This window comes from Pteropus alecto, unplaced genomic scaffold (genome assembly GCF_000325575.1).
Source record: "Pteropus alecto unplaced genomic scaffold, ASM32557v1 scaffold106, whole genome shotgun sequence".
In the NCBI taxonomy this organism is placed as follows: domain Eukaryota; kingdom Metazoa; phylum Chordata; class Mammalia; order Chiroptera; family Pteropodidae; genus Pteropus; species Pteropus alecto.
In genome coordinates this window covers 16831021-16840089 of record NW_006442103.1, presented here as the reverse complement: position 1 = coordinate 16840089, position 9069 = coordinate 16831021, and the positions used below count along the sequence as shown (strand labels likewise).

The window sequence follows — 9069 nt, the reverse complement described above, 5'->3', positions numbered from 1 at the left end:
GGATGAGCAGACCCCGCCCCATAGGGCCAGGCGTGTGCCAGGCTCCGTGTGTCTTTCAGGTCTCACTTGTGACTTTCCAGGGAAATGGAGCAATCCCAGCTGTGTGTGACTTTCGCTCTCCCGGGTCAGCTGGGCGCTCGTTTCACTTGAACTTCAGGCCGTGAACGGTCCCCCCAGCGACCTGCTGCCAAAGTCAGCTCGCTCAGAGTTTTGCTGGCCTTATGTGAGAATCTTGGGGAGGCAGACGGTCACATCTTGGGGCGCAAGGCTCCTTTGTCTCCTCTGACTCCGTTTTGGATTGGTGTACCCCTCCTTCTCTGGAGCGATGGGGGAAGATCATCGAACTCCCACCTCCACCATACTGATCGGGGGGCTCTGGTCCGAGTAGAAATCTCTCTTTCCTACACACGGAGGCACGGTAGAGCGCACCAGGCTTTACAGAAGGAGGGCATGAGCGGGGAGAGGGGTAGCTACAAAATTGCCAAATAGCACAAGCGATGAATGTTTTCTGGTTCTATAAATGCCAAACTAGCACTTTTATATTTGCAAAGTGCTTTATGCTTTTTAGTGATTGTTAGTTTTTTTCTCACATCTTCGTGAGGTAGATCAGAGTTATGACCCCTGTGTTAGGCAAGGCCTGGGGACAGCAGTGTGGCAGGCTCTTCTGAGGAGAGGCTGACGACAGTGTGGATAGCTGTGGTCTGCTCTTCTGTGCTCTCCAGCTCAGCCCCTAGGAAGACGTACCCGTTGTGATTTATATAATACAGTAAGGACACTGAAAATCTGTACGCTTCATGAAAACTCAAGGCTAGTCTAGAAGGGCCAAAGATGTCCTTGTTGACAAAGCTGGTCTTTGTCACCTAATTGGGGTGTCCTAGGTATGTCCCATTTCTAGTAGGGGCTCTGGTTAGATGACTTGTACAGATTGCAGTTACCTGTGCTGAAAACCCCTTCCCCTAGGTTAGCCTTTAGAAGTTAGAGTTGTGGAAAGCACTATTGTTTTCTTCACTAGCGATTGTCGCCCTGTACTTTTCACGGAAGCATCTTCACAAACTGTTGGACACACCTGAAGGACAAAAAAAAATCACACGATTGTTTTTACAGTTGAGCAAATTTTCTGTGGATGCCAGTCATTTATACTTGATCAGTTGTATCCTAGCAAAGAAGCTCTTTGGGGACTGTAGGAAAGCATGTTTTTGTCATTATAAAAACACTTTTTAAAAAATCCTGAGAATTCTGGGCTTGTATAATGCCTGTTGATCTTGCCCTCTTAATCAGTTTATTGTTATTCACAAAATGCAAATAGATTTTCAAAATAGAGATAGTTTTGGAAGACACTAATTCAGTTTTCTTTTAGTAGAGAGTAACACTAGCAAAGCAAGTGTCCATTATTTATTCTGAATCTCGTAGTCTGATTACGAAGCGTATAAGACTCACCTGAAAATAATATAGCCATTTTGAAGGACATCTTATTCCTTTGTGTATGTGTGTGTGTGTGTGTGTTTTTTTTTAATGCACATCTACCTCTTCCAACTGTTTTAAGTTCTTTCAAGTCTGTGCCTATGAATCTCATTGAACTTTTGATCATTCATGGGTTGACTATCCACTTTGGCCATTTGCGGCCATTGTTATACTGTTGCACAGTCTGACCTGCATCCGTTACATATCAGCAGTTTCTGAGAACAGGAGAGGCGACTGAAGCTGATGTAAAATAATTCTTTCTGTTATCTCATTCTTTCTGTTATCGTGGATAAGAGAGTCAGCCACTCCCTCAGTATCCCTTCTGTGAGCAAACCCTTAAGCAGAAGGAAGCGGTCCAGCCATCATCAGCACCCGGTTGTCATGGTGCATCTAAAATGTGATTCCATTTTTCTTATAATTCTTCAGGGAACATATCTGCATTAAGTGAGGTTAAATGCATTCAGGAGGGTTTTTTTTTGTTTTTTTTTTTTGTTTTTTTTTTTTAGTTTTAGAATAATAGTATTCCTAAAGCAAACCCTATTAACTGTGGTTCACCCTTTAAAATGTTCCTCTGAAGACTCCTTTTACCAACTCAATGAGGATGGTGGAGCGTGTCCTTGGTTTCTTGGGAGTTTGGTCACGTGCAGGCTGCCCTTTACTGAGCAGAAGCTGGGGCAGAGGAAACAGGTTAAATGGCTGGCTTCGGCCGTGAGCTCCGTGTCGGGAGGAGATGGCGAGATAACCTCTCGAGCCACGTGACTCTTCAAGAGCAGCAGGCGGCTGTTACATATGTGAAAAAGGACAGATGAAGAACCTGTGTTCACAGACAATCGGAACCGTTCCTGACGTTCGTGTACATCTCCCTTCACTGTTGTGTTATTTTAGAGCCGTTTGTTAAAATAGTGAATAATTTAATGATCCTAAAAGTAACAGGTTTTGCGTGAGTGTGTGCTCGTGTATGTGAGAATCGCCTTCTTTTCGGACTGTTTTAATTTAATGATGGTTTCCTGGACAGCATTCTGGTGTTCAGCAACCAGTACGGAATATTGGTCATTAAATCCGTATCAGTCTTTTACCATTGTCATGCTTTCTCCTTTCTTGTCACCCACTCAGCGTCACTCGGTTCAGTCTATGGAAGCCGCATTCTGGGAGCACAGGGGTCGGCAAACCACCAAATCCAGCCTGCCTCTCTCTGTAAATAAAATTATATCGGAACGCAGTCGGACCCGCGCAGGCCTGCTTACACACGGGGTCTGTGGCTGCTTTTGCTCTGCAGTGGCGAGGTTGAGTAGTCGTGACAGAGGCCCGTGGCCCTCAATCCTAAGACAGTTACTATCGGGTTCTTTACAGAAAAAGGCTGCTGACTCATGTGTTAGGATGTTCAGGCAGATAGATGACAGATCAGCCTGGGATTGGCCGGTGTCTCAACCATCGTTCCTTTCTAACCAGTAATTCGGCCCTTTTGTGTCAACGTGCCTCTTGCACTGATGCTGGAAATGTGTTCACTGGCGTCCATTCCCAAAGATCTGTGTCTCCATTCGTCGTCAGAACAACCTGTGGGGATTTGGGCTGCGGGCAGGAGGAAGGTCGTTAGGTCTCATCTCTAATATATTTATATATATATAAAATCTTCCTGAATCACTTAACAGTATTTTCTTTCCTCCATTTCTCAGAAATGTAACTTAATGGCTACCGGTAATACTGAACGGAACTTACCAGCTGGACTGGCCTTTGCTGGAGCTACTTCCTAGCTAGTCTCTGCCCATCCTCCTGGAAACAATGAGGCAGCAGTCTGTAAGGAAGGGATTCACAAGAAATAGAAGAGCACCTTGTGCCCTTTTAATGACCATAAGTGCCTCCTGTGTGAATGCCCACGCGCTCTCTCCCTGGCGAGCGGGGCCAGTGGTGGCTGGGTTCCGCAAAGAGACCATCTGTCCTGTGATCACACATTTCTTCCCAAGCCTGACTTCCGGCTCGAAGCAACCACCAGTCCAGCTCCTGGGCCCTGGGAAAAACCATAGGTGTCCCCTGGGAAAATGATATTAAACCAAGGATTCGAAGTGCTCGTTGAGTGCCCCGTGGGACAGCAGGGAAGCTGGGCGTCTGGGCCACAGCGAGAAAGGAGCCTGAGCTTGCTGTGAGCAGGCCTGTGTCCACGTTCCAGTCAGAGAAGATGTGTCCAGTCAACTTGGAATTTTGGGGCTGAATTAGTTTAAGACAGGGATTTTCTTAACCTCAACCACACAGTAGAATTACCGGGAGAGCTTTGAAAACAAAAATACTACTCAGAGATTGGTGAATGGGTCTGGGGTGAAGTTCAAGTACCTGTAATTTTATAAATGCTTCCCAGGCAGCCAGGACTGAGTCTGTAAGGACAGCTAGGCACCTCCTTCCTCGGGGATTGCAGTGAGTAAAATTCACAAGCCTCAAATCCTCTTCTCTGTTACGGTGTATAGAGGCGAAGGTCATTGTCAGAGGCAGTGGGGTTCGCTGCCTGTCTGCTCTTGGTTAGGCCTGGCATGATTTCATCCACACCTTCCCCAAATAGTCAAAGATAATAAGTAAGAGCCAGGGAACGTGCCTGTCTTTGAAGTTCACCATGTCCCGCCAGATGGGCGTCCCAGGCTGCCGGCCTCCTCCATCTCCCCCGACCGATGCAGGCTAGGGTGGCGTCTCCTGCATGAAGGCAGTCACCCCCCCACCCCCATCCGTGCTCCAAGGCTGTGGCTCTTCAGAGCAGAGACCCTGAGAACTTGGTCCATGAACACGCCAAGTGCGGACATGCGAGTTCCGGATGCTGGGGGCACAGGTGTGACAGGGACAAGCTCTCGTGTTCTACGTGCCGGCGGGAGAAGGGGAAGGCCAGTTTTGTTCCCTGCCTCACAGTACACCCAGCTGCCTTGTGAATTATTTCCCAAACCGTAAGTATGACTCTGGGGATTTGGCCGCTGGTGGGGCAGGGGTGGGGGTGGGGGGCAGCAGAGGGAGCTTCAGGTGTCATGCCTGGGCAAGATGGTACCTTCAGCAAAGGCTCTGAGTGAAGCGGGGTGAGGAAGAGGGCTTGGGCGACTATGAGTCGGAGCTGCCACCTCTGCAAATCAGGGTGTCCGCTTTCCGGGGCTTTGGTGGGTGGGGGAAAGGTGTGTGACCTTGGAAAGGCTAATGAAGCCAGGGCCGCTAAGGGATCTGTCTAGACATTTCTTCTATGGGGTCTACTGTTAGGAAGCGTCTGAGTCAAACCAGAGCTTGGGCCGACAGGACCATCTCAAGGCTCCAACGGAAGCAGCTCTGCCGCTCAGTGGGTTGAAGTCAATGGACAGAGTAGGAGTCACGGGCATGACTTCACAGCCTGAGGCCGCTGGACGGAGGCAGGCACTGTCCCATGTTGCTGCAGCCTAGGCTAGGCACGACATGTAGCTTTGATCTTGGCCTCATCTGTCCAGTGGAAAGATGTGGGTGTGAGGTGTGGAAGAAGATCAAACAGAATAATGCGTGAAGGGTCCTGGAAGGTTAGGGTCTATGCAAACGTTGGGGGACGAGGCTGTCACAGCGCGGTGTGTTGTACCATAGCTTCTAGGAGCGGGGAGGCAGATGCTCGAAGCAGACTGTGTCCTCCTGGACTTTGGCTCCCGGGGCAGGAGGCAGAGGGTATGGGAGGCCATGGCCTTCACTTCCCCAGGGACACAGGAAGAAAGGAGGAACGAGTTGGCCGTGGCTTTGAGGGCGCTCTGTGGTGCGGGGAGCGCAGGGCTGACCTTTGGTGCTCACTGGCCGTGGCCTTGAGCGAGGCTGATTTTCCTGGGTCCCCGTCCCCTCTTCAGGAGGCACCGTCTCTGCTGACTCTCCACACTCTGACGTCTAGCGATTGTCGAAGGGCTTAAAACCTACTCGGAAACAGCCACAGCGTCCTGCGAGAGTGACAGGAGAACTTGTCTCAGTCCCTGGCAGGCTCCGCAGCTCTCCTGGGATTTCAGAGGTGGGAGGGGACTGCTCCCTGGTGGGCTCCTAATCTGTCCCTGGCTCAAGGGTATTATGCTTCTTTACAGATGTGGCACCAGGTCACAGGAGCGCGGGGAGGGGCTAGGAGATCCGGCTCCCAGCTTCGGCCTTCCACCCGCAAACCAACATTGGACGGGAGGACGCTGTCCACGCGGCCAGCTGCAGAGGCGCGGAGGCGCCAGCGGACACGCAGCCCACTGACACCTGCCCGGTGTCCTCGGGAGCGGAACCGAGAAACGGGCCACGACCTTCATTTGCAGGTGAGAAAACAGACCCAGGGAAGTCACGGGATTCGCCTCGCTGGGGTGGCAAAGGCGAACGCCGAGAGCCCTCACTCTCATTTGCAGAAACGGTCTGCTTTGAAAAGAAGGCCATTCTCTCTTCTCTTTCTCCTCTTCCGCCCCGTTCCTCACCCCAGCCACCTTCGACCCACGTCCCACGGCTGAGGTTGGAGGGGACAGCGTGGTAGCCCTAGAAGGCCCAGGTGGCTTGGGGTGCTGGCGACGCCCACCCTCCGCCCTCTTCCCAGATGCCCTTACTCCCCGTTCCGCCCCTTCAGTGATGTTGGTAGGACAGCCTCCCGGCCCCGAGTCTTCTCGGCCTCCCCCGGCCCCTCCGTCAGCCCCCGCTCCCAGGCCAAGCCCAGGGGGATGTGGGGTCCGGCTTTGTCTTGCTTAGGGGACTCTCTTAACTCTGACAGCTCTCCCTCCACTCCTTAAAATCCTGTTTATTCTGCTCCAGAACCGCTTTAAATGATCGTCTTCCTTCCTTCCTGTGCTCCATTAATACCGACTGAGTGTTCAGTCTGGGCCCGATGTGGGGGTACAGCTGTGCACAGGGTCACAGTACAGGGTCCCCGGGGAGCCCTCCCAGAGTCTAGTTGGGGAGACAGGTTAATAAGCAACCACCTTAGACTGTGACAGGCGCCTAGTGAGTGGGGACACTTGGCCCGCCCTGCGAGGCTGGAGACTTCCTGCGGGAGGTGCAGCCTGAGGCATGAGGTGATGCGGCGGAGGGTGGGAGCCAGGGGGCGGGATGCGTTCAGGTGACGGCTGGAGATGCAGGTGCTGCAGTGCCTCTCCCCAAATGGGCCGTGCTCCCCCAAACCCGCGTTTCCCAGCCTCGAGGCACCTGCTACAAACTTTACCACGGGGAATCAGGTGTGTTCTTGAGCGGTAGGGCAAAGAGGTCTGGGGTCCCGGCCAGCTCTGCTACTGATCGGCTGGGCGACCTTGGGAAAGTCACTTCACTTCTCAGGCCTCAGTGTTCTCATTTGTGAAGCGGGGGAGGGGATGGAGCCCACAGTTAAAAGCTGGACTCTCTGGGACCTTTTTAGCTCTACAATTTGAACTCCACAGACACTTCGATCTCCCCCGGAGGAGACCAGGAGCCTCCCCCGTCTACCTATGATTAAGAGAGCGTTGTTTCACCTACTGCTGAAAGAATTCTCATGATCAGGTGTCGCTGCATAACTTGTAAGACTCTGCAGAGTCAAACGTGGGCCCCAGAGCAGAGCATCAAGCTCCGGGCCCTGTGACTACGTGAGAGGTCACACGCCCGTGAAGCCACCTTGCCTGGAACTACACTGTTGGTTTTACAGGCTCCAGCGGGTGCAAGGAGGAATTCACATCCCGGCCCACAAGCAGGATGTTCCTGCCTTAATGGCCAGGGTCCACGCGGAGATGACGACAGGGCCACCTCGGGCCCGCCCCCTGTCGCCAGCACCTATTTTGGAAGAACGGCTGACTCGGCTGGTGCAGGTTCTGTTTCTTGAGGCAAGACTGAACTCTTAATTAGTGGGGGAGCTTCAGGTTTCTAGAACAGACTGGTGACTGTTCTAGACTTTGTAACTGATCCGGGGCCCCCTGCCCTTGGGGACAGAGTGGCCAAGCCACTTTTTGTTAGTCCTCCCTTCCCCCTCCAGTCCATCATAATGAGCCTCTTTCATGCCTCAAAACACAACTCCATTCCATGCTCATTGTCCTAGTGTGGGATGGGGCTGGGAAACAGGAAAAGGCCCCCCTCACAAACCTCCCCTGCAGTCCCCAGGTGCTTTCAGGGACCACGTGGAGCCAGAGGGGTTGGGCGGTCCTCACCTTGAGTCACTTAAGGGAGTGGGAAGTTTTCTTTAGAATTCTATTTTAAAAAGTAGAATTTCCTTATTTTTATAGTATAAAAATTCTCCGAGCATCACATTATCGCAGGCTTTATATTGAATTTCCAGTGCCCTTAAAATCCTAGCAGCTAAGGTTTTGCCTTCGAAAAAGTCTTTTCCCACAACCAAAGTGCCCTTCGATAGATAACTGGATGAAGGAGAGGTGGTGCGTATGTGCAATGGAAAACCGCTCAGCCGCATGGAAAGATGGGGTACTGCCGGCCACTACGACACGGAGAATCGAGATGACCGCGCTGAGTGAAATAAGTCAGACGGGAAAAGCTGAGACCCGTATGATTTCACTTACACGTGGGCTATAACACCGAAAGCAACCAACAGAACTCACGGACACGGACAACAGTTTCGGGGTTATCAGAGGGAAGGGGGAGGTAGGAAAGGGTCGGAGGGGGGGGGCGGTCAAGTGTATGGTGACGGAAGGAGATTTGACTTTGGGTGGTGAATACAATGCAGTAGACAGATGACGTATTGTTGAATTGTAAACCTGAAATCTATATAATTTTATTAACCAATGTCACCTCAATAAATTTTAAAAAGGAAAAAATAGTCATGAGGATGTAAAGTACAGCATAGGGAATAGAGTCAATAATATGGTAAGAACTACATACGGTGTCAGGTGGGTACGCGACTTATGGGGGGATCACTTTGTAAATTAGGTAAATGTCTAACCACTGTGCTGTACACCTGAAACTAATAGAAAATAATATTACATGTCAAATGTAATCAAAAATAGAATAAAATAAATGTGAAAAAATGGTAAAAAAGAAGTCTTTTCCCGCTCAAATTCCATGCACCCACTCACTCCCTCTTCATATCTTGCAAATGAATCCATTTTTCCCCCTCACACCCTGACTTGCTTCCTCTCTTTCTCTTGATTCTCAAAATGATGATCTAACTTCTTCGAGTTCAATGATTCCTTGAAGTTATCTTCGAATTCTTTCTGGCTTTGTCATTCCTTCTGACTCCCTACCCCCAACCTCAGCAATTCGGTTCAGCTCGTTTTTTCTGTCTGTCCATCTGTCCGTCTGTCCATCCATCCACCTGTCTGTCCACCCATCCACCCACCCACCCACTCATGTACGCACTTTGTGTCAGGCACAGAACTAGGCACTGGGGACATAGAGATGAAATGGTGAGTTCCTGCCCTCAGGGACAGGACAGGGGCACAGGGGAGGCAGAGCACAGAACTAATTCCTGTGCAGTTACATGGCAATAACCAAATGGGACGCTGTGGATGGCGAACAAATTGAGCAGGATGTGCAGGCAGGAGGAGGCGGGCGGGCCCGAAGAAGGAACAGCCTGCACTGGCGTGGGCTCTGCAGAAGCACCGCCTAGGCCGGAAGCTCCAAGTCTTGGCCTGTTGTTGGAGCATCACGTTAAAGAACCTGGGATGGGCCAGGGATTGGTGGGAACGTGGTCTGGAAGGCGGGCAGGGG

At 51.1% G+C, this 9069-nt stretch overlaps 1 long non-coding RNA gene across 3 annotated transcripts; it reads left to right on the top strand.

Annotated features, from left to right (window-relative positions):
* The first annotated feature begins 6 nt into the window (after positions 1-6).
* On the top strand, positions 7-8177 carry LOC107196251. Of its 3 annotated transcripts, XR_003042452.1 has the most exons (3): positions 7-4382; positions 5508-5720; positions 5879-8177. It is a non-coding gene; the product is annotated as an uncharacterized LOC107196251 (long non-coding RNA). The 3 variants fall into 3 exon arrangements; XR_003042453.1 differs by having other exon boundaries at positions 7-5720; positions 6819-8177; XR_003042451.1 differs by having other exon boundaries at positions 7-5720.
* Positions 8178-9069: the final 892 nt, after the last annotated feature.